Below are 23,226 nucleotides of genomic sequence, written 5' to 3' on the forward strand. Positions count from 1 at the left end.
TCACCTTATAAATGAAAAGGCTCAAGTTAGGCAACAGGCCAAGAACCCTAACAGTCTTTTGCACCCCTTTTTCCTCAGGGGAATTGGCAGAAGAGCCCAGGCCCTTACACCCTTAACTCCTAGAGCCTTTAGGCAGGTTTCTGCTGCACGGGCAGGGAAATAGAGGTGCAAAAACCCTACGGCCAGACCAGAAGAGAAAAGCACCTGTGAGCACTCAATGAACTTTCCTCCATATGGCTTCAAGCTGCCAGGACACGGGCCCCCCACCTGCCCTGCCCCCAATACCCTTAATCTTCTTTTCAACTCTTTCCTCTGCTGAAGAATTTGGCCTTTGGGCCAACAGGCTGCTTTGGGAGCTTTCCCTTCCCCAGACTCTGTAGCAGCCCAGTCGCGCCACATGGATAGGAGCAGCTCCAGTCTTGTTTTTGGCAGCATTTACCCCCGTCTGCTCACTGACCAGACTCCACTGTTTACCAATGTTGACAGTTGGGCAAAAGCTTTGGTTCCTCTTCAAGTGGTATTGCATCATATGAACTTTCCCAACTGGGTGATGTTTGTCGAAGCTGACTGTGTGATAATGCATGTCACCAGATTACCTTGGGCCTCCCGGGTGTTCCCAGTGCTGCCACAGAGTGGCTTGCATGGATGGCCCTGAAGTTCCTGGGTTTTCCTCAGTCTGGATGGCATGTTGACGGCTGAGACAAAAGAGCCATAGCAACTTTCAAGTTTCCAGCACAATACTGTTAACTATAATCACCATGCAGTACATTAGATCCCCTAGCATATCCATCTAATAACTGAAAGTTCAGACCCTTTGACCTTCAGATATTTTTATCACAGTAGCTCCTGAGCGTGGGAATAAGTCCCACAATCCAGAGGGGCTTTTGGTGAAAAGCAAGGTTGCTGCTTGCCCCTCCCTACTTCAAATCACAGCCCCAGAGACAATCATTTTTACCTCTTCAACCTCTTTCTGCTTTCCTAGTGCTCTCTGCCGTACCTCTGAAACAGCAATGTCCAGTAAAGCATTCTGAGCGATGGAAATGTTTTACATCTCTGCTATGCAATATGGTAGCCACTAACCACATATGACTGTTGAGCACTTAAAATGTGGTAAGTGGAACTGAGGAACTGATTTTTTGCTTTATTTAATTTTTATTGTGGTAAAAGACACAAAATATAAAACTTACCATCTTAACCATTTTTAAGTGTGCAGTTCAGCAGTATTAACTACATTCACATTGTTGTGAAACCATCATCCATCTCCAGAACTCTTTTTCCCACAGCCCCTGGGAGTCACCATTCTACTTTCTGTCCCTATGAATTTGACTATTCTAGGTACTACACGTAAGTGGAATCATATAGTATTTGCTCTTCTGTGGCTGGCTTATTTCACTTAGCATAATGCCCTCAAGATCCGTCCATGTTGTAGCATATGTCAGATACTTTATTTAATTTTAATGTGTTGAAATGTAAACAGGCACATGTAGCCAGTGGCTACTGTATTGGACAGTGTAGTTCTAGATAATATGCTTCTAGTACTTCGTCTCAGTTCATCAGCCTGACATAAACTCTTCCAGAGTAGAGAAAAAGGAAATTCCCCAACTGACTTATTGTGGTTCAATAACTCTGTGTACTGGGAATTCATCTAGAAAATGTTGATAGTATCTTATTCTCCCCACTTTGGGAAAAGAGAAGCAGAAGTCATATTTATTGTATTTAGCATCGAGGAAGTATGTTTTGTGACAAAATGTGCAATAGCCTTTGAAGATGAGCTATGAGCCCCGCTTCTGCCTTAATGTCCTTGGAAGGAGGTGGAGCTTGGAAATGAGGCACCTATCTGCTTCTGATCGACAGAAAGCAGGTGGGAGGATTATCAGGAGGGCTGAGCTGGGCTGGGACTACTGCTCTGGTGCTCTGCCAGATCCATTCATTCTTGCAGACACTTACTCCACACATGTTTGTGTATCGCTTAACTCTGTACCAGGCCATATTCTAGCTGCTGGGGACAGAGCAACACAGAGATCAGACAAAGATCCTGCCTTCATGGATGCCACTTTCTCACAGGACATAGACAAATAATAAACAGGTAATAAAAATAAGAAACTCAGATGATGATATTGAGTGCAAAGCAGAAAAGGGGGAAAGGGTGGTTGGGGATAGGGAGGGCTTGCTATTTTATATGAGATGGTCAAGGCAGACCTCACTGAGGAGGTGACATTTGAGCAGAGACCTGAAGGAAGTCTGATTATTAGGCTGATTACTTCCCATGGTCTGTTCAATATGTTCTTTTGTCACCTAGATTTCTATAAACTGGTAGTTGGATCTAGACATTGATCTGCCAGTGGTTCAATTTTCAGGCAAGAATCCTTCATAGGTGGTGCTGTGAGTTCTTCTATCAGGAGGCACATATGCCTGCTCACTCTCCTGTAACTTTGTGCCCCTAGATAGCCATTGCCTGGACCCATTATTTCATTAGTGGTTTGAGAAGTAATGACAATCATTCCTTCTTCAATATGAGAGTTCTTATTAAACACTTTGGTGTACAAAGAATACTTTCTTTTTTTAATATATATTTTTATTTCAGAGAGAGGAAGGGAGAGGGAGAGAGAGATAGAAACATCAATAATGAGAGAGTCATTGATCGGCTGCCTCCTGCAAGCCCCCGACTGGGGATCAAGTCCCCAACTTGGGCATGTGCCCTGACCAGGAATCGAACCACAATCTCCTGGATCCTAGGTCGATGCTCAACCACTGAACCACACCGGCCGGGCCAGAGAACACTTTTGAACAATTCTCCCTGAAATCCCTCAGTTTTGATGCTCATGTTAGGACAGTCCCAATTTATTAAAGTAATGTGCCAACCCTCATTGCTCTAGAATTTTAGCTCCTAGATTACTATCACTCTCTCCAATACTACCTCTCCCTTGAACCTTGGTAATTTCATTTCCACTTAAATGATCCTCCCACTTCCACACAAAGACCTGGCCTCTCACTTCCTTAACCTCCTCTCCCCCAGTGATCTTCTCAGCCACTCACTCCCACAGAAATAACCTTGACACCATCACCCAAACTGGAACAAGTACATTATTAAGTTCATGCATCCCACTCTCAGACAACTTCTTCCTATTTTTCACTTCATTCCCTCTAGTACTCCAACTATAATAACCATCACACTCTAAAAATCAGACACTGACACATCTTAGAGACTTCGCACCCATGGATACAAACACCTTGGTGTATCAGTGATAACTCACCATGGAAAAGATCTCCCCAGATCGTTCGAATTTCAAATCTTGACACAGTCATGAAAATCTCAGAAACCTCCCACAATGGACAGAACCCTCAAACTCAGGTACCTCACAGATTGGATACAAATCCCCTGAAATCAGAGACCTGACACATTGGGACAAAGACCCCCCCAAAAGTACAGGGATTTCACAACCTGGGAAACGGATCCCTAGTAGCACACAACTCATCCTCTGAAACATCGCTGCAAACAATTTAGACACCTAACTTGTTAGAAACATAACCCCCAAAAGTTCTGAGACCTCAAACACTGACACAAACCTGCCCAAATCTCAGAGACCTCAAAACCTAGAAAGAGAATGACCAGTCATTTCAGGCACCTCACGCACCAGACAGATGCAAACCCTCAAAGAGCTCAGAGGTATCACACACCAGATCTCAAACACCTTGAAAACTACACACCCTGAAGCAGACCCACAAAGAGCTCATAGACCACAAATAGTAGGTACAGACTCCCCCAAAGCCTACACAGCGCATGCAGTGGACACAGAATCCCAAACAGATTTGAGACCTTACACCTTGGGACACAGAAACCCTGAAAGAATGCAAATATCAGATCCTGGGACAGAAAACTTGGTATTCTCATTCCACATGGCCCATTTCCAAGAAAGCACCATAGAGAACTTACCCAGAGACACAGCCTTGGAAAGAGTTCAGAGACATTTTATTCTGTGATGGAATGTCCCAAACAACCTTAGATGCCGCACGTCTAGGGATACAGACTCACACAGTGCTTGGGCCTGATCATCTTGGACAGAAACCCAGACAGAGGAGTGACTTCACATTCTGGTTGTAGGTACTAAATCAGCTCAGAGGCCTGAAACATAACCAAGAATGAAAACCTTAAAATGCCAAATCCTCCATACTCAGGGACATAGACCCTCAGAATACCAAAAGCTGACCCTAAGGGAGAGTCTCAACAAATCAGCTTGAAGAATTCACAACCTACAAAACAGGGCACCAAACAGTTTAGAGACCTCACATCTGGGACACAGATCCCTGAGAAGCTCAGAGACTTCACACAACATGCCACAGGCCACAGGCTACAGAACAGCTCAGAGATTTCACTCCATGGAATAAAGACCCAAGTAATTCAGATAACACACACCATGGTGTAGAGGCCCTAAAAAATACAGATTAAAGAAATCACGACCTGGACAAAGGCCCTCAAGCAGGTCAGACACCTTGCACCCTGGGACACAGAATCTGCAAACAGCTATTATCACCATGTGACCAAATGCCTACATCAGCCTTCGAGATTTCCCCAAATTACTTGTGCATTTAACATCCGGCCAAGACACTAAAAATCTCAATGACCTCACATTTTGGACAAAGTTGCTAAATCAGCTCAGAAACCTGGCACACAGCTAAACATGCCTTGGAACAGCAACATGGCCTCAAAATCAAGGAGAGAACCTCAACAATTCTGAGGTGTTTACAGTCAGGGACACTGACCCTCAAACTATCAAACACCCCACAATCATGGAAATGGACCCATGAAGACTTCAGAGAACACATGCAACGATGGTCAAAAATAAACCAGCTCAGCCCAGCAGGTGTGGCTCAGTTGGGCATCATCCCTGTGCACCAAGAGGTCGTCAGTTCGATTCCCGGTCGGGGCACATGCCCTGGTTTCGGGTTCAAGTTCCAGTAGGGGGCATGCAGGAGGCAGCCAATGGATGTTTCTCTCTTATCGACATTTCTCTCTTTCTCTCCCTCTCCCTTCCTCTCTCTGAAATCAATAAAAACATATTTTAAAAATAAATAAATAAACCAGCTCAGCGCATGCACACACTAGGAAGTATGAGATGTTACATGTTGAGAAGTAGAATCCCAAGGGGATCAGAAGCCTCACAGCTTGAGATACAGCCTAGAGACCTTACACCATGAAACTCAGACCCCAAGCATCCCAAGGTTTTCAAAGCCTAGGACAGAGAAACATCTCAATGACTTTACATCCTGTGACCCAGACTCCCAAACACCTCAGGATCTCATACTGTGGGCCAGCAACCCCCAAATACCTCAGAGGGCTCATACCCCAGAAACATAGACCCAAAGTACTCAATGTCTTCACATAGTAGAAAACAGGACCCAAACTGTGCATACACCCCCACACCCTAGGACACAGATCCTCAAAGAACTAAGATCTCACACCTGGGGCATGGTCCCTCAAACAGCCTAGAAGCCTTACACTGTCCCCTGCTAATAATGGGGACAGTCTAGGTGCTGACATTGTGGCTGCTGTCTCTCTCCTCCAGCCATGCAGCCAGCAAGGGAGCTTCCTCTGGATCCTCCCTTATCTTTCCTGTCATTCTGGTAGAGTTCCTAGAGTAAGCACCCCCTCCCATACTGTAGCCCCCAAAAGCTTTACACTCTCTCCCCAGCCTGTGTTTGGTCTCTAGCAACTTGTCCAAATTTCTAGTTTAATGTTCCTTTTTATAGGGGCGCTTATAATTTCCAAAGATTGAGCACCTGAATCTGAAATATAATTATATTTCTTATAAAATTGTAGAACACATATACTTATGTAAGCAGGGATTTAAGGTGTTTTTTTTTCCTTAGGCTTCTTTCTCCTAGGCCTTTGCACCCTGCACTCCCCTTAATCCCAGACTGAAGCAATTAAGGAGGTGGCGCAGCTGTAAACAATGGGTTAAATTATCACCTTATCAAGACCAAGATGCATGACCAGGCTGACCTAACAATGAGTCAAGATATCACCTTATTGAGATATCGCCAGGAGACCAAGATGAAAAGAATGACTTCTAGGACTACACGTAGCTGCATTCCATTCCCAGCCTCAGTTTGCCCCATATAACCCTATCCCGCAGGTCACTCCTGAAGACAGGTTTCGGACGCTCGGATGCTCCCTGTCTTCTTGGTTGGCGGCCTTCTCCATAAACACCTTATATGATTCAACCCTGCCTCCGTTGAATTGGATACAGTGACATGCAGCCCAAGCCCCACCAGGGTTTCCCAGTTACACTTTCGGTTCATATAGCATCTGGTGGCTTCTGCCCCAGGTGAGCAAATGCTCTGGTCTGGTGTTTCCGTGCAGGCATGTGGTTCTTTCCAGATTTCAGGATGGCTATTTGTCCTGTGACCTCAGTTCTCTGATGTGTCCACACAATTATTAATTTGTTACCTATAAAACTTCTTCTTTCTTGTAAGGATGGCAGTTCCTTTTCTTCAGGTTTTTACACATCCAAGTTGGAACCAGAGTCTTTTTTTTTTTTAAATATATATTTATATATCTTTATTGATTTCAGAGAGAGGAAGGGAGAGGGAGAGAGAGAGAGAAACATCAATGATGAGAGAGTCATTGATCGGCCGCCTCCTGCATGCCCTCCACTGGGGATCGAGCCTACAGACCCAGAATCGAACCGTGACCTCCTGGTCCAAAGGTCGGTGCTCAACCACTGAACCACACAGGCCGGCCTAAGTAATTTTTTAAAACACTCCTACAAAAAAAAGACATCAACCCATAAGGACAAAAAGAATTGGAGAGGAAAGCCCTGAAATGCACTTTGGTATGTGGAAAGCGTATGGGTGAGCAGTAGTGAATAAAGCAGACCTTAGAAACCTAGATCATATACTAGCAGTTGGGATGGTGAAAATCAGTACAACATTGCGCAGTGAAAACCCTGACATTGGTTTTGTTCTCTTTTGTAATGCAAGTACCTGACTTAAGCTGTGATCACCTGAGGCATCCAATTCAAAGAGATACCTGCTTTCAATAAACACACTGCCAGCCGCTGGACTAGATAAAAGTCAGGTGCTTCCCCTATTGAGGCTTCTTTGTTTTAGAAATCTTGGTTGATTTCTTTTCCTTTTTTATTTTTTGAGAGAGAGAATAAATTATTGCTTTAAGCCACAAGTTTATGGTAATTTACTACAGCAGCCACAAGAAATTAATACAGCCCGGCCGGGCGTGGCTCAGCGGTTGAGCACCGACTTGGATCCAGGAGATCGTGGTTCGATCCCCGGTCAGGGCACATGCCGGGGTTGCGGGCTCAGTCATCAGTCAGGGATGTGCAGGAGGCAGCCGATCAATAACTCTCTCATCACTGATGTTTCTACCTCTCTCTCTCTCCCTCTTCCTTCCTCTCTGAAATCAATAAAGATATATGTTTTTAAAAAAGAAATTAATACAATACTTTGTATAAAACCCCAAACATTTAGAAGTTTTAAAATTCCATGGGGGCGGGGAGATAGAAGAAGGTAAAGGAGGGATAAATGGTGATGGAAGGAGACTTGTCTTGGGGTGGTGAACACATAATATAGTATACAGATGATGTATTGTAGAATTATGCACCTGAAACCTGTGTTATTTTATTAACCAATGTCACCCCAATATATTCAATTTAAAAAATCTTTTTCTGATTGAATGGAATGATTTCAATAACTGACCATTTGGACTATGCATTTGTTTTCTCTTACCACATTTTAGATTCTCGCTCTTACGTTTTATTTATTTATTTATTTTTTAAATATATTTTTATTGATTTCAGAGAGAGGAAAGGAGAGGGAAAGAGATAGAAACATCATTGATGAGAAAGTCATTGATCAGCTGCCTCCTGCATGCCCCCTGCTAGGGATGGAGCCCGCAACTCGGGCATGTGCCCTGACTGGGAATGGAACCGTGCTCTTCTGGATCCTAGGTGGATGCTCAACCTCTAAGCCATGCCCGGCCAGACCACTCTTATGTTTTAAATTCACTAACAAAGAGTGAGCCAGAAAAACCCTAGGCCCCCACCCTTGACCCCAATAAGAACAGAACCCCAGGCCGATTCTTCCTCTCCCTCTCCCTCTCCCTCCCCCTCTTCCTCTGTGGCTCCAAGTGTGCTGTGTCATCTCCAGGTCTAGTAAGTAATAAACCTAGATCTTGTGAAAGTTTCCTGATGGTTATTGCTGAAGGACATCTTGCAGTCACAGTAAGAAGCACAAGGGCCAATCCAGCCACAACCTTGGTTACTGATAGGCTGAGACCAGCACAAAACATATTGAAAGTAGAATCCCCAAAATTAATAGCACCAGGTACCTCTGGAAGTAAGAGTGCACTCAAAACTATAGATAGATTGGTTAGAAGTTTATTTAAGAAGAACTTACACCCAAGTACTTTCTTCCCACTCCAGGAGTCTGGAAGAATATAGAACATATAAACAACTAATGATTGACATACACAGGATACCACAGTCAATGACAACAGAATAAACTTTTTTGAAATGCATATAGAACATTTACCAAAATTAACCATATCCATAGCTATAGAGGAAGCCTAATGAATTTCAAAGGATTGAAATTCATCCTCTGATCATAGTGGAAATAAATGATATCATAAATAACAATATGATAACTAGAAGATCTAGAACTGTTGGAAAATTAACTAGTGTATCACTAAATAACAAAAGAGTCAGTGTAGAAATCAAATGGTAATGAGTATAAACTATATCAAAACTAGGGGGCACAGCCCTGACTGGGTGGCTCAGTTGGTTGGTACACCAACAGGTTGTCGGTTCAATTCCTGGGCAGGGCACATACCTAGGTTGTAGGTTTGATCCCCAGTCAGGGAGTGTATGGGAGGCAATCAATCAATGTTTCTCTCTCACATCAATGTCTCTCTCTCTCTCTCTCTTCCTCTCTCTAAATAAATAAATTAAAAAATATATCCTCAGATGAGGATTCAAAGCCAAACAAACTAGGGGGCATAGCTAAAGCAGTCCTTAAAGAAAGTTTTATAATCTTGAGTGCATGTCTTAACAGAAGAAAAGCCTGAAGTTCAATTCATCTTAAGGAACTAGAAAAAGAAGAACAAATAAAACCCAGGGTAGTAGTAGCTGGCTCCTACTCTCAGGGCCATTGCAGTACACTGAGCTCCACAGAAACAGTGCCAGGGGCAAGAGCGAGCTGGGCACTGGGTAACTCTGTGCTCCCTGATGAAAAATAATTAAACATGGGCCAAGGAGATCCTAAGATGCTAAGAGGCAAAATGGCATCATATGCTTTCTTTGTGCAAACTTGCCCAGAAAAACAAAAGAAGCACCCAGGTGCTTCAGTCAATTCAGTTTTCTAAGAAGTGCTCAGAGAGGTGGAAGAGCATGTCTGCTGAAGAGAAAGGAAAATCTGAAGACAACACAGCAAAGGTGGGCAAGGCCCGTTATGAAAGAAATGAAAGCTTATATCCCTCCTACAGGGGAAACAATAAAGAAGGTCAAGGATCTCCATGCACCCAAGAGGCTCCTTTGGCCTTTTTCTTGTTTTGTTCTGAGTATGGCCCCAAAATCAAAGGAGAGCATCCTGGCCTGTCCATTGGTGACGCTGCCAAGGAGCTGGGAGAGATGTGGACTCGCCCTGCTGCAGGGACAAGCAGCCCCAGACGGCTGCTGAGCTGAGGGAGAAATACAGAAAGGAGATCGCTGCCTACCGAGCCAAAGGAGAGCCTGGTGTGGCAAAAAGGGAGGCGTCAAGGCTGCAGAAAGCAAGAAAAAGAAGGAAGGGGAGGAAAATGCAGAGGATAAGGAGCAGGAGGAAGATGGAGAAGAAGGTGATGACAATGAATGAGTTGGTTCTAGCGCAGTTTTTTTATGTCTACAGCATTTAACCCCCCCTGTACACAACTCACTCCTTTTAAAGAAAAAAAATGAAATGCGAGGCTGTGTAAGATTTGTTTTTAAACCGTACAGTGTCTTTCGGTAGCCCTGTCCTGGTGGTATTTTTAATAACCACCAGTAACCTTGTCTGGTACAGTTTGGGGGTTGGAAATTGGCATGGAAATTAAAGCAGGTTCTTGGTGCACAGAACAAGTTAGTTATATATGGGGATAGCAGTTTTTTGTTTTCAGTTGTCTCTGATGCAGCTTATATGAAATAATTGTCCCATGAACTGAATACCACTGTGTAATTGGAAAAAAAAAAAAAAAGCTGCAGCTAGGTGTGTTGTTGAAATTCTGAATGCTTCTAAGTAAATACAATTTTTTAATTAGAAAAAAGTCCAAAGTAGTAGGCAAAAAGAGGAAAAAGGAAGTACAGAAAAGAAACACATAGAAAACAGATGCACAAAAATATCTATAACCAAGAGTTGGTTATTAAAAAAATTATCTTAAAAATCGATAAACACCTAGAAAAATAAATAATGAATAGAGACAGGATACCGATAACAAATATCAGGAATAAAAAGGACATCCCTACAGGTCTTATGGACATTGCAAATATTAAACAACCTTATGTCAATCCATTTCACAATATAGATTAAAATGGGCCAATTCTTTGAAAAACACAACTCTCCAAATGAACATGAGAAGATATAGCTAATCAACTTTTTGTCACAGTAAGCTGACATCATAAAATGAGGTGAGAAATATTTCTCATTCTCTTTTCTGTAAATTATCATGTAGGATTGGTATTAAGTTTTCCTTAAATGTTACATTGTATTCACTGGTGAAGCCATATGGGCCTGAAGTTTTTTGTGGGTGAATGTTGTTGAATACAATTTCTTTAATATTATATGGAGCAGTTAAGAGTTTCTATTTCTTCTGATGCCAATCTCATTTTCAGGGAACTTGCTTATTTTAGGTAAGATATCAAATTATTCAAGTTGTTTGTTGTGTTTACCTATTATCCTTTATATATCTGTATGATGTGTAGTGATGTTCTAATTTTTATTCTTGGTGTTAGTAATTTGAATTCTCACTTTCCCCCTCTTGACCAGTCCTGCTAAGAGTTTTCCAATTTCATTGATCTTTGAAATGATGAATAAAACTTGTTTCCAAAAAAAGTGCCTACATACTGGCATTCACTGCAGATAGGGATGCAAAATAGAACGAAACCTATGGAGGATAATTTGGCAACATCTATTGAAATTTCAAATGCATATATATCCTTTGACCCAGCAATTCCTTTTCTGGGAATATGAAAAACTGCTGCATATACAAGGTTATTTATTACAGTATTTTGATAGAAACTCGAAACACCACAAGATTAAATAAATTATGCTACATGAACACAAACGAATACTAACAAGCTGTAAAAAAACAATGAAGAAGCTTTCTATGTACTGATTTCCAGGATATTTTGTTAATAAAGTAAGATACAGCCCTGGCTGGCATGTTCAGTGGTTAGAGCATCAGCCCTCCCACGGAAGGGTCTTGGGTTCAATTCCCAGTCAAGGGCACGGATCTAGGTTGCAGGTTCAATTCCAAGCCCTGGTCGAGGCACGTGCAGGAGGCAACCAATTGATGTGTCTCTCTCACATTCGTGTTTCTCTCTTTCTCTCTCTCTCCCTCCATCCCTCCCTTCCTTCCACTCTCTCTAAAAATGAATGAAAAAAATATATTCTCCGGTGAGGATTAACAAAAAATAAATAAATAAAGCAAGATACAGAACAGTGTATCTAGTATGCTACCTTTTGTGTAAGAAACAGGGGAATACATATTCATATTTGCTTATATATGCATAAAGAAATTCTGGACAGATACACTCTAAATTAATAAAGATGGTTACAGAAACAAACCCAAGCTCTTTGGCTTGGAATACACGTCTTTCTAGTATATGTTGGAAGCCAGACTGCCTGCCACTTACTTTGATATAGGATTTTGTTCAAATTACTGTTTACTCATCTGCCACACAAGGATAATACAGTGGTACCTCGGTTTTCAAACATCTCCATTGAAGAACATTTTGGTTTATGAACGCGATAAACCCAGAAGTAAATGCTTCGGTTTTTGAACACGCCTCGGAAGTTGAACATGCCGCAGGGCTGCCGCTGAGGGCAAGATCCTGAGGCCCAGCTGTCGGCTGTTGATCCCTCGGTTTCCGAACATTTCAGAACTGGAATGGTCTTTCAGAATGGGTTACATTCAAAAACCGAGCTACCACTATAATACCTATTTTCACAGGGTGGTGAGGATTAAATAGATTAATAAAAATGTCTGCCACATAGTTAACATTCAGTAAACGTTAGCCAACTTATCACTACTGTTATCTGGCTCTAGCCTACCTTTCCACCCATGTCCTAACTAGCTGCTCTACAACTATGGCTCTCAAGCCCAGCTGTATATTAGGATCACCTGGGAGCCTTCTTAAAAATATTGAAAAAAAATAAACTACTAAGGCCTGGGCCCCACCCCTGGACCATATAAATCAAAATCTCTACAGGAGGAGGGGAAGTGGGGCCCAGGCAGTGATCATTTCAAAAAGCGCCCCAGATGGTTTTGATCATTTCTACCAGATTGTTAGTTCCTCCACTGCACCTGACACATCAGGCTCATTCTGCCTCCACTCCTTTGCTCACACTGCTCCTCCTCCTCTCTCCACCCCCATCCATCCCACATCCCTGCTTGGTAAATTTTCACTCATCTTCCAAGCTCTAAATTAGATGCCCTCTCCTCCAGTAGAACCTCGCTGTTCTCTGCACACTCCTCCCTTCAGCGAGCCTGCGCTGCCTGCAAGGTGAAGCCTGGACCCAGCATCGCACACGGGCCCACTTTTCCAGCCTCATCACCTACTTCTCCCTCATCAATTTATTCCCTGTGCTTCTACTGTGCCAAACTATTTGCCCTTCTGCAGGTGCACTGACACCTGAGCCTTTGCACATGCTCTCTCTAACCCCCAGCCTCAAGGATGCCCTCAGGCAACTCCTACTCGTCCTCTTTTTTTTTTTTTTTTTAAATATCTTTATTGGTTTCAGAGAGAGGAAAGGAGGGGGAGAGAGAGAGAGAGAGAGAAACATCAATGATGAGAGAGTCATTGATTGAGCCCACAACCTGGGCATGTGCCCTGACCGGGAACTGAACCCCGATCGCCTGGATCCTAGGTCGATGCTCAACCACTGAGCCACGGCCGGCTGGGCCTCCTACTCGTCCTTTAAGACCCAGCTCATGCAGCACTCCTGCGAAGCCCACTCAGCCCCGCGCTAGTCTCCCTGAGGTAGAGTTAGGTACAGCCTGCCCTCAGTTCCCTCGCACTTGGGACTTATCTCTAGCACTCAGCACATTATGCTCATTGCTGTATATGTGTTTGGGTTGCTGTCAGTCTGAGCTTGAGGACAAGGACTGGGCTTTTTCCATCTTTCTTACTTTCAGTGCAGCACAAACCCCGCATAAAGGAAACACTTAGAGAATGTTTGCTGAGTTCTATTACCCTGTGGGGATTTACTGGTAGTCATTGTGAAAATAGCTGCTCTCCTCTTCAAGTAAAAGCCCCATAACTGAACACAATAGTTTAAAACTAGTATGAACAGCACTGAGGAAACCAGATTATGACCTCTCATTTTAGTCCATTTTTCTCGATAGACTCTGGAGCTAAGATCTCAGTACCTTATTTACATTGCATTATCAAGCCAGCCTTTGAGGTCTAAGATCTTATTAATGTTAACAAAACAGCCTTTGAGTACCGCCCCCTCAGCCAATTCACTGCCTGACAAATTGCTTTGCTTACTCAATGGTTTGCATCCAAAATCCACTGGAAAGCTTTTCAACATCCTACTGCCCAGGCCACCCAGCAGGCCAAATGCATTAGAATCTCTGGAGGGTGGGTCCCAGGCATCTATGTTTTTCGAAGTTCGGTTGAAAGTCACTGGTAGATTTAAAGCCATACAGTTTCCTCCGCTGGCTTTGCCCTTTTATTTTGTCCTCCCTTGCTACCCTCCCTTCCTATCCTCAACTCCACTCTCCTCTCCTCTCCCACTTGCCTGCTCTCCAGTTGCTAACACTTGTTCTTTTTTTATTATTATTAAAAATATATCTTTGTTGATTTCAGAGAGAGGAAAGGAGAGGGAGAGAGAGAAATAGAAACATCAATGATGAGAGAGTCATTGATCGAGCCCACAACCGGGGCATGTGCCCTGACTGGGAACCGAACCCCGATCGCCTGGATCCTAGGTCAACGCTCAACCGCTGAGCCACGCCTGGCCGGGCAAAAAATAAAATTTTAAAAAACAAAACACAAACAAAAAAATCAAATCTGCCCTGGCCAGTGTCCTCAGTGGTTAGAGCATTGGCCTGCACACCGAAGGGTTGCAAGTTCGATTCCTGGTCAAGTGCACTTACCTGGGTTGCAGGTTCGGGTACATGTGGGAGGCAACCTATCGATGTGTCTCTTTCACATCAATGTTTCTCTCCCCACCCCACCTCTAAAAATCAATGGAAAAAATATCCTCGGATGAGGATTAACGAACAAACAAAAAAATAAAATCTGACAAAAATGTGAAGATTTGATTGAAGTAGGGGTGATTTATAGTATTCTCTACTTTTCTGCACACTTGAAAAGAAGATAATAAAATAACTATATACAACATAAAGCTATAATATAAAAATATTTAAAGCAAAATAAATAAAAGGGATTATCATCATCTTGCCCTAGCTTAATTCTATTGTCCACCCTGGTATAGTGGCAGGAAATGATAGATCTTGGAATTGACAGTTGCTTCAAATTGATTTCGTAAGATAAAGATGTATAAATCAATAACTCAGTAAATTTTAAAAAATCTTGTCTGTTTCCTCTACCTGATTTTTAAAAATATGTCTTTATTGATTTCAGAGAGAGAAAGGGAGAGGGAAAGAGATAGAAACATCAATGATGAGGGACAGTCATCGATCCACTGCCTCGGGCACGCCCCCTGCTGGGGATCGAGCCCACAACCGGGCATGTGCCCTGACTGGGAATCGAACCACGATCTCCTGGATCCTAGGTCGATGCTCAATCAGTGAGCCACACCGGCTGGGCCAAGCTACTCTTTTTAAAGACAGATGCTCAACTTTTTCAATAATCTCAACTGATCTGCTACCCTGACAACCACTAGCTCAGCTCCATAGTTCACCCGTCTAGCACCTTCATTTTATTTAGACAAAGGTGCCCTTCTGGGCAGAGGCAGCCCCTCTGGCTCACAGTGTGGCTAGCTATGTTTAATAGAAAAAGGCACCCTTTCTCCCAGCTCATGCAGCCCTGCACCAGGATGCACAGCACAGCTGGGTGAGCACTTTCATTTTTATTTTTATTTTTTAAATCTTTATTGTTGAAAGTATTACAGATGTCCCCCTTCCCCCCCCCCAATTGACCCCCTCCACCTCCCCACCCCCCTGGGTGAGCTCTTTTAGATCCCCATTCTCACCCCATCAGCACAAAGTGTCCTATACAGTGAAAACTTGCATGACCTTATACATGGGGAGGTCCTGCTGTGATTTGTGATTTGGCCCCTGTCTGTCTCCAAGACCTCAGACTTCTATTATGCTAGCACCACTCTCATTCACTGCTTTCACTGTTACCTGCACTCCAGAACACTGGCCTTCACTCCTGCCCTAGCAGAACACAAGCCATTCCTGCCTCAGATCTCCTCATGTGCTCTTCCCTCTGGACTACTTTCCTTCCCAGACCTTTGCATATTCGGGTTCTCAGTTCACCAAGAAAGTCAATCCCTTCTCCAGATCTCCCAGGTCTTCAATATCATCACTACCTGAAAGTTGAATTTTCATGTTTATTGCTGGTTCCACCTCCCTTGAGAACTCCAAGAACTCTCCGCATGAACACTCCATTCAAACACCCACCCCTACTTAGCTCAGTAAGCCTGGGTTGCTCAAAGCCTGCAAATTCTGAAGAAAGGCCTGTCTTCATGACTGGCCCTTAGCTGCCTCCTGGGACATAACCTCTGAGCCCTGGGAATATCCTGTAGATGAGAATTGTTTTTAGCCCTAGCCAGTTTTGCTCAGTGGTTAGAGCATTGGCCCTCAGACTGAAGGGTCCCAGCCAAGGGCACGTACCTTGGTTGCAGGCTTGATCCGATCCCTGGCCCTGGTCGGGGAGTGTGCCGGAGGCAACTGATCAATGTGTCTCTCTCACATCGATGTTTCTCTCTCTCTCTCCCCCTTCCACTCTCACTAAAGAGCAAGGAAAGAAAATAATCCTCAGGTGAGGATTAAAAAAAAGAATTGTTCTTACACATGAAGCTTTGGACCATACTCTATCAATGTGACCAAATAAATTCATCCTAACATTGTGAAGAAAACAAAACAAAAACACAACATCCACCCCTACCCCTGCACAAAGGGATTCAGTCAATCTTTAGCAACGCTTCCAGCAGCCTAAGCTCTAGTCAGTGGGATGACCCAATTGTCATCTGGAAAAGCTCAGGGGTGTCAAAAGAATTTACCTGTTCTTCTAGTGGATACCTGACATAGGCTCCTGACCTCCCTTGCTTAGAGCATTACTAAAAGGGGCTTCCAATTGTGAATTCTTCCCATGTATGTCCTACAATTCCTTTGTGTGTCTCTCTCTAGGGCCATTCTCTTGAAATGCAATCCCCAGGAAGCCTAGGGCCTCTACCTCCCGGTCTCCGTGGGAGGATAGACTCCTAACTTCAATAATTGACAGCCAGCAGGCACAGCTGGCCTAACTGCACCTACACTGGCCAACCGTTTATAATTTTTCACTTCCCTGACTCTACTGAGGCCCTGCTTGCTTCTCTCCCTTCTTTAAAACACCCAGACAGCCCTGCGCAAATGGGAATGGGGCCCAGCTCTTTCCCCTACTGTCCGTAGTGACTGAATAAAACCTTGTTTCACTGCTTTACTGTCCGCCCTTGGTTATCTTTGAAACCCTCCCTCAGAGACTCAGGACAGGGACCACATCTATTTTGTTCAATACTTAATCCTAAGTGCCTCCAAGAATGCCTGGCACAATAAACATTCACTGAAGGGACAAATAAATATTTGTTAAAATGCACATAGTAAAGGGGGGGGGGCAAGATTGGGAGATAGGAGACCTAGATTTTAGTCTCATTATTTGTCTTGGTTAACTAGTTACCTGAGTCAAATTGCTTCATCAACATGATCCAACTATTTTCTGTGTGAGCTGAGGCAAGATATGGAACCTCTCTGTCTCAGTTTCCTCAACCAGCATTTCCTTCCTCTCAGGGTTGTTGGGGGAAAATGAAAACAGTGTGAGAGAAACACAATAGTGTGGGAGTAGGGGCTCAGGAAATGAGTTCCAATCTTGACCTTTTACAGGATCTCTCTTACCTGATCTCTTACCGGGAGCAGCAGAGTTTGTGCTCTTAAGGGTATGGCCTTTGGAGCCAGAATGTCTGAGTTTGACGGTCCACTTTGCTCCTTACTAGTTATGTGACTTTGGAAAGTGGTTTAACTTTTCAGTACTCACCCTGGCCTGGTAGTTTGGTTGGTTACAGCATCGTTCCGAGACGCCAAGCTTGCACGTTTGATATCAGGTCAGGGCACATACAAGAAGCAACAAATGAATGCATAAATACGTGGAACAACAAATTGGTGTTTCACGCTCTCTTTCTTTCTGTCTCTCTCCCTCCTCCTTCCTCTCTCTCTAAATCAATTTTAAAAAGAGAGTTAAAAAAAACTTTTCAGTACTCAATTTCTTCATCTATAAACCAAGGATGATTGTAATCATAGGGTTGTGGTGAGAATGAAGAGTAAACACACTCACAGCAGAGCCTGACGTGTCATATACCAGTGTTAAATAGTATGACTGGGCCTCAGGATCCTCATTCATAAGAAGCATTAGGCTTTAAGGTCCCTGAAGCCTCTATGACGTTACCCCTGCAGCTGGAGCAACCGATGGCTCCCTTCCCTTTGTTTGTTTCTTTCTTTTTTAAAATATGTTTTTATTGATTTCAGAGAGAGAAAGGGAGAGGGAGAGAGAGAGAGAGAAACATCAATGATGAAAGAGTCATCCATTGGCTACCTCCTGCATACCCCCTACTGGGGATCCAGCCTGAAACCCCTGCTTGTGTCCTGACAGGGAATACGAACCGTGACCTCGTGGTTCATGGGTTGATGCTAAACCAGAGCCACGCCGGCCCGGCCATTTCTTTGTTTTTTGAAAAGTTTTATTGAAGTATAGTTGGCATACAATAGTATATTAGTTTCAGGTGTACAACATAGTGATTCAACATTTATATACCTTACTATGTGATCCTCACACTGAGTCTAGTAACCATCTGTCGCCATGCAAAGTTATTACAGTATTATTGACTATATTCCCTGTGCTGTACATCACATCTCTGTGCCTTAGTTATTTTATAACTGAAAATGTGTACCTCTTATTCCCCTTCACCTTTTTACCCTCCTCACACCCACCCCTCCGAAAACCAGTTTGTTCTCAGTTTTGCTGAGTCTATTTTTGTTTTGTTTGTTCATTTTTTTAGGTTCCACATATAGGTGATAGCATAAGGTATTTGTCTGTTTGACTTATTTCACTTAGTATAATACCCTCTGGGCCCATCCCTGTTGTCTTTTTTTATTGCTGGGGTCTGGGGTCAGAGTTTTAACCCGATCTCACGCTGGGTGGCTTCGCTCCTCCTTCAAGCTTCACTTCCTGATAGGCGGTCTGAAGTCACACTTCACAGCACTTGCCCATAAAGAAAGCAGAGGTTCTTCAAGGCTACAGGGGCAGCTCCACAGCAGGTGTTTCAACTCACCCGCCTCGCCCTACGGGACCCCCTTTTTTACTCAGAGTCCTCCTGAGTGTGGGGTGGGCTCCTGGAACTGACTGGAAGATTGGGGGTGGGGTACGGCACGGTTACAATCTAAGTCTAGCCTCCCTTTAGGGGATGATCTGGGGTGCAACTGGACCTCGGATTGAGTCCTTTCTAGGGCATGGAGACGTGAGGACCGGATTGAGAGGGGTTTCCTCTGGGTCTAGCACACCCACTCCCTTCCTTCCTCTGGTTTTCAGTCTCCCCAAAGGACCGCTAACTACCATCCCTGGCAGCTGCGCTTCTCCCCCGCGCTCTGTGACTAGTCGCTGTCACACGCCGCTTTGTCAACATTCCCTTATAGTCACCCCCGAAGTGTCAGACCGGATGGCACCTCCTGCTCTACAGGGGGCTCTCCAACCTCACGGAGAACAAGGAGTCGGACACGCATGCGCGGACCGCATTTCCACCCAGGACAGGCCAACCCCGCCCCAAGGCCCGGTGGGGGCGGAAGGCGCATGCGCAGGCGCCAGGCATCATTCCAGCGGGGAAAATGCCCCAAGTGGGTGGCCGCGCCAAGCTGAAGTTGTGCATCTCCGCGCCCCCTGCCGCCCCCGTTCTATCTCCGGGTCTCGTCTTCCCGCACTCGGGTCTGTAGGACAGCCCCGTATTGGAGTCTTAACGTGAATCCTTCCGTTTCCGCTGGCAGTTCCTCTAATGAAACGAATGAGTGAATGACAAGCACAGTGAAGCTAAGGTGCCTCTGCTTAGGGTGGGTACAGTCTGTACATGGGTTGCCATCTAATCCTTGGTTTCAGACCGGGTGTCTTTTCTTCCCCACCTGGAAACGGTAGAAATAAAAGAGGAACTCGTCTCCTGCCCGAGTCCTTTCGCCAGACACTTTGGGTTCCATTAAGTCCTTTGAAGACCAGAGCTCCCTTTGAGCTCCCAGTGATGACAGATCAGGGCCTCCACTGTCCCCTGCCATTGGGACAGTCTCGTACGGCGCAAGTGGCCTAGGGTGGAGGGCACAGCACTAAGACGGACCACCTTTTATGACAGACATAATACACTCGGATAGAGCGAGTATTCATTCCCACTTCAAGGCGGAGAAAATTGAGGCGGGGAGACCAATATAACGTGACCTAGGTCCCACAGCCTCTCCTTCCATGGGTGCATCGTCCAGATTTATTACAGATACTGCCTCTAAAGCCTCGCACCCGGAATGGACACCCCACCCCGCTGGCCCCCCACTTCTGATCACACCGGTGGGGATTTCACTCGCAGCTGCCGCCCGGCCCAGGCTGACTCATGCTCCCCCCTCCCATTTATTCTGTTCCAAGTCTTCCCTAATTCGACCCGGGCGTGGGGGAGAAAGGATTATCAGAGTCTCTCCCTGGTCCTCCGGATTTGGGGGCCGAGGCAGTGGATAGAGAAACTACTCTAACCCTGGGGCTGGAGAGCTGGGAGCCTCAGAAGCTGAAGGCCCTGGTGTCCCAGAGGGAGAATGGTTTGCCCGCATTGCCAGAGTCTCCCTCCTCCAGGCTCCCATCCCCTGCCTGCAGCGGCTGTCACTCCTCACTCTGGTGCCAGCTGGCTCCCGGTTCCTCGCCTTCATTCCTACCTGCTTGCTTTCCTGCCTTCCATGGGCTGTCCACATCCCCTTCTCTTCCTTCCTCACAGCCTCCCTGGCTCTGGGCCTCTTTTTCTTTCTCTACCTCCATAGTGCCAGGATGCCATCATCTCCCTCCCATTCCTTCCCTCCCTCCAAAAACAAACACCCCCAACTGGTCCTCTAATGGCTTCAGGAAGCCTGCAGAGACTCCCAGCTTTCTAGCTCTCCTGCTGGGTGGATATGTAAACCATGAGGTAATTCTTCCAAGGCTGTGCAGGCGAGGTGGGGAAAAGTGGAACTGACACTGCACTGATCACGATACTTACTGATTCCACCAGACGATTCAGGTTTAGTTCAATGTCACACATATGCATTCATTCACTCAGCAAACACTGCCATCTGTTCTGCCCAGTGCCCTGCATGACGTACCGAGGATACAGTGATTAGAACAGACCCCTGATCTCTCAGGAGGTAAGTATTGCTTCAGAGGTGGTCATACAGAGGTGGTCATACAGAGCTGCAGGAGTCTGGGTTGGGGGGCATCTCACGGTCCTGAGGATAATTTGTGGGGTAGAGTTGCCAGGTTTCGCAAATAAAAATACAGGATGCCCACTTAGATATGAGTTTAGATAAACAACTAATAATTTTAGTTAATAGCATAATTTTCATGATAGTATGTCCCAAATATTGCATGGGAGATACTCATCCTAATAATTATCTGATGTTTATCTGAAATTCTAATTTAATTTAAAAAATCATCTGGCAGCACTACTGTGTGTTGTTGCTGCAAAGTCCAGGATTATACAGGCTGAAGTCAGGAAATCAGCAGCTGTGGATTATGGAGAGCCCTAAAAGTGAAGGGGAACCACTGAAAGAGTTTAAAGTGAGGAGGGTAACATAATAAAATTTGAGTTTTAGGAAGAGGCTTCCGCTGGCTTCTTGGAGGGTCCCTTTAAGAGGGACGGCAGTGGGATTTGACCAGTTGCAATAGTACAAGAGATTTCGGATAGGAAAGAGGAAGTGCAGGATTCAAGAAGTATGTAGGATTTAAGTCAATAGGATTTGGCAATTGATTAGATGGTGTGAAAAGAGCATTAGCCCCAGGGTCTAGCTTTGGTGTCAGTGAAGGTAGTATTGCTACCAACTGAGACAGAGCAAGTTTAGGGGGGGAATGACTGAGTTTAATTTAAGACATGTATTGGAGGTGCCTAAGAGCCATCTGGTGTAAGGGGCTAGCAAATGATCGGCTATCTCATCCTGAAGTTCAGTGGAGGGGTGAGCTGGAGGTAGAGATTGGGAAGTCCTCAGTAGAGAGTCAGTATTTTTTAAAATATATTTGTTTTTTTTAAAATATACTTTTATCGATTTCAGAGAGAGAAAGGGAGAGGGAGAGAGAGAAACATCAATGATGAGAGAGTCATCCATTGGCTACCTCCTGCACACACCCTACTGGGGATGGAGCCGGAAACCTGGCTTGTGTCCTGACCGGGAACACAAACCGTGACCTCTTGGTTCATGGGTTGACGCTCAACCACTGAGCCACACCAGCTGGACGAAAGGCAATATTGAAAGCAGGAGCCCGGCCGGGCCTGGCTCAGCAGTTGAGCGTCGACCTAGGATCCAGGCAATTAGGGTTTGATTCCCGGTCAGGGCACATGCCCCGGTTGCGGGCTTGATCAGTGACTCACTCATCATTGATGTTTCTATCTCTCTCTCTCCCTCTCCTTTCCTCTCTCTGAAATCAATAAAGATATATTTTAAAAAAGAAAGAGAGAGAGAGAGAGAGAGAGAGAGAGAGAGAGAGAGAGAGAGAGAGAGAAAGAAAGAAAGAAAGAAAGAAAGAAAGAAAGAAAGAAAGAAAGAGAAAGAAAGAAAGAAAGAAAGAAAGAAAGAAAGAAAGAAAGAAAGAAAGAAAGAAAGAAAGAAAGAAAGAAAGAAAGAAAGAAAGAAAGAAAGAAAGAAAGAAACCAGGAGATTAATGAGCTTCCCAGTGAGAGGGCAGAAGAAAAGGAACTGCCCTAGCCTGTTTGGTACAGTGGTTAGAGCGTTGGTCCACAGACTGAAGGGTCCTAGGTTTGTACCTCAGTTGCAGGCTCAATCCACGCCCCGGTCGGTGTGTGAGCGGGAGGCAACCAGTCAATGTGTCTCTCTCACATCGATGTTTCTCTCTCTCTCTCTCTCTCTCTCCCTCTTCCACGATCTCTGAAAAGCAATGGAAAAAATAGCTTCAGGTGAGGATTAAAAATAATAATAAAATAAAATAATTTGGTTTAAAAAAATAAATAAAAGAAGAAAAGGAGCTCAGGTAGAAGACCTGGAAGGAACAGTCAGGGAGGTAGGAGGAACCAGGAAAGTGAGCTGTCATGGAGGCCAAGGGGGATTTCTAGCAGGAGGGAGTAATCAACCATGTCAAAAACAGCTGGAAAGTTCTGATGACACAAAAACTGAACAACGCCATTGATTTGAGCATGACCTTAGACTGGCATCACACGGGCTCATTTAGATGACAGTCGTATTAATTCAAATGGTAAGCACTCAGCTAGCATGTGTCCTCAGCACACTCTCAGAGGCTAGCCACAGTCATTCTTATGTCCTGCACACTGCTTCAGAGTTTAAACCATTCACTCAAATTGTGCCCCAACTGCCCTGGCAGGTGTGGCTCAGTTGGTTGGAGTGTCATCCCGTGCACCAAAAGGTCACCGGTTGGATTCCAGGTCAGGGCACATGTCCAGGTTGTGAGTTTAATCCCTGGTCAGGGTGCATACGAGAGGCAACCAATCGATGTTACTCTCTCACATCAATGTTTCTCTCTCTCTCTCTCCCTCCCTCCCTCCCTCCCTCTTCTCCCTCTCCCTTCCTCTTTCTCTAAAATC

At 44.7% G+C, this 23,226-nt stretch overlaps 2 pseudogenes; one reads left to right on the forward strand and one right to left on the reverse strand.

The window, feature by feature from the left end:
- Positions 1–214: 214 nt before the first annotated feature.
- On the reverse strand, positions 215–687 carry LOC107538828 (large ribosomal subunit protein uL15 pseudogene; annotated as a pseudogene).
- Positions 688–9,256: 8,569 nt separating this feature from the next.
- On the forward strand, positions 9,257–9,864 carry LOC107538833 (high mobility group protein B1 pseudogene; annotated as a pseudogene).
- Positions 9,865–23,226: the final 13,362 nt, after the last annotated feature.

This window comes from Miniopterus natalensis, chromosome X (genome assembly GCF_054644295.1).
Source record: "Miniopterus natalensis isolate mMinNat1 chromosome X, mMinNat1.hap1, whole genome shotgun sequence".
Lineage (NCBI taxonomy): Eukaryota > Metazoa > Chordata > Mammalia > Chiroptera > Miniopteridae > Miniopterus > Miniopterus natalensis.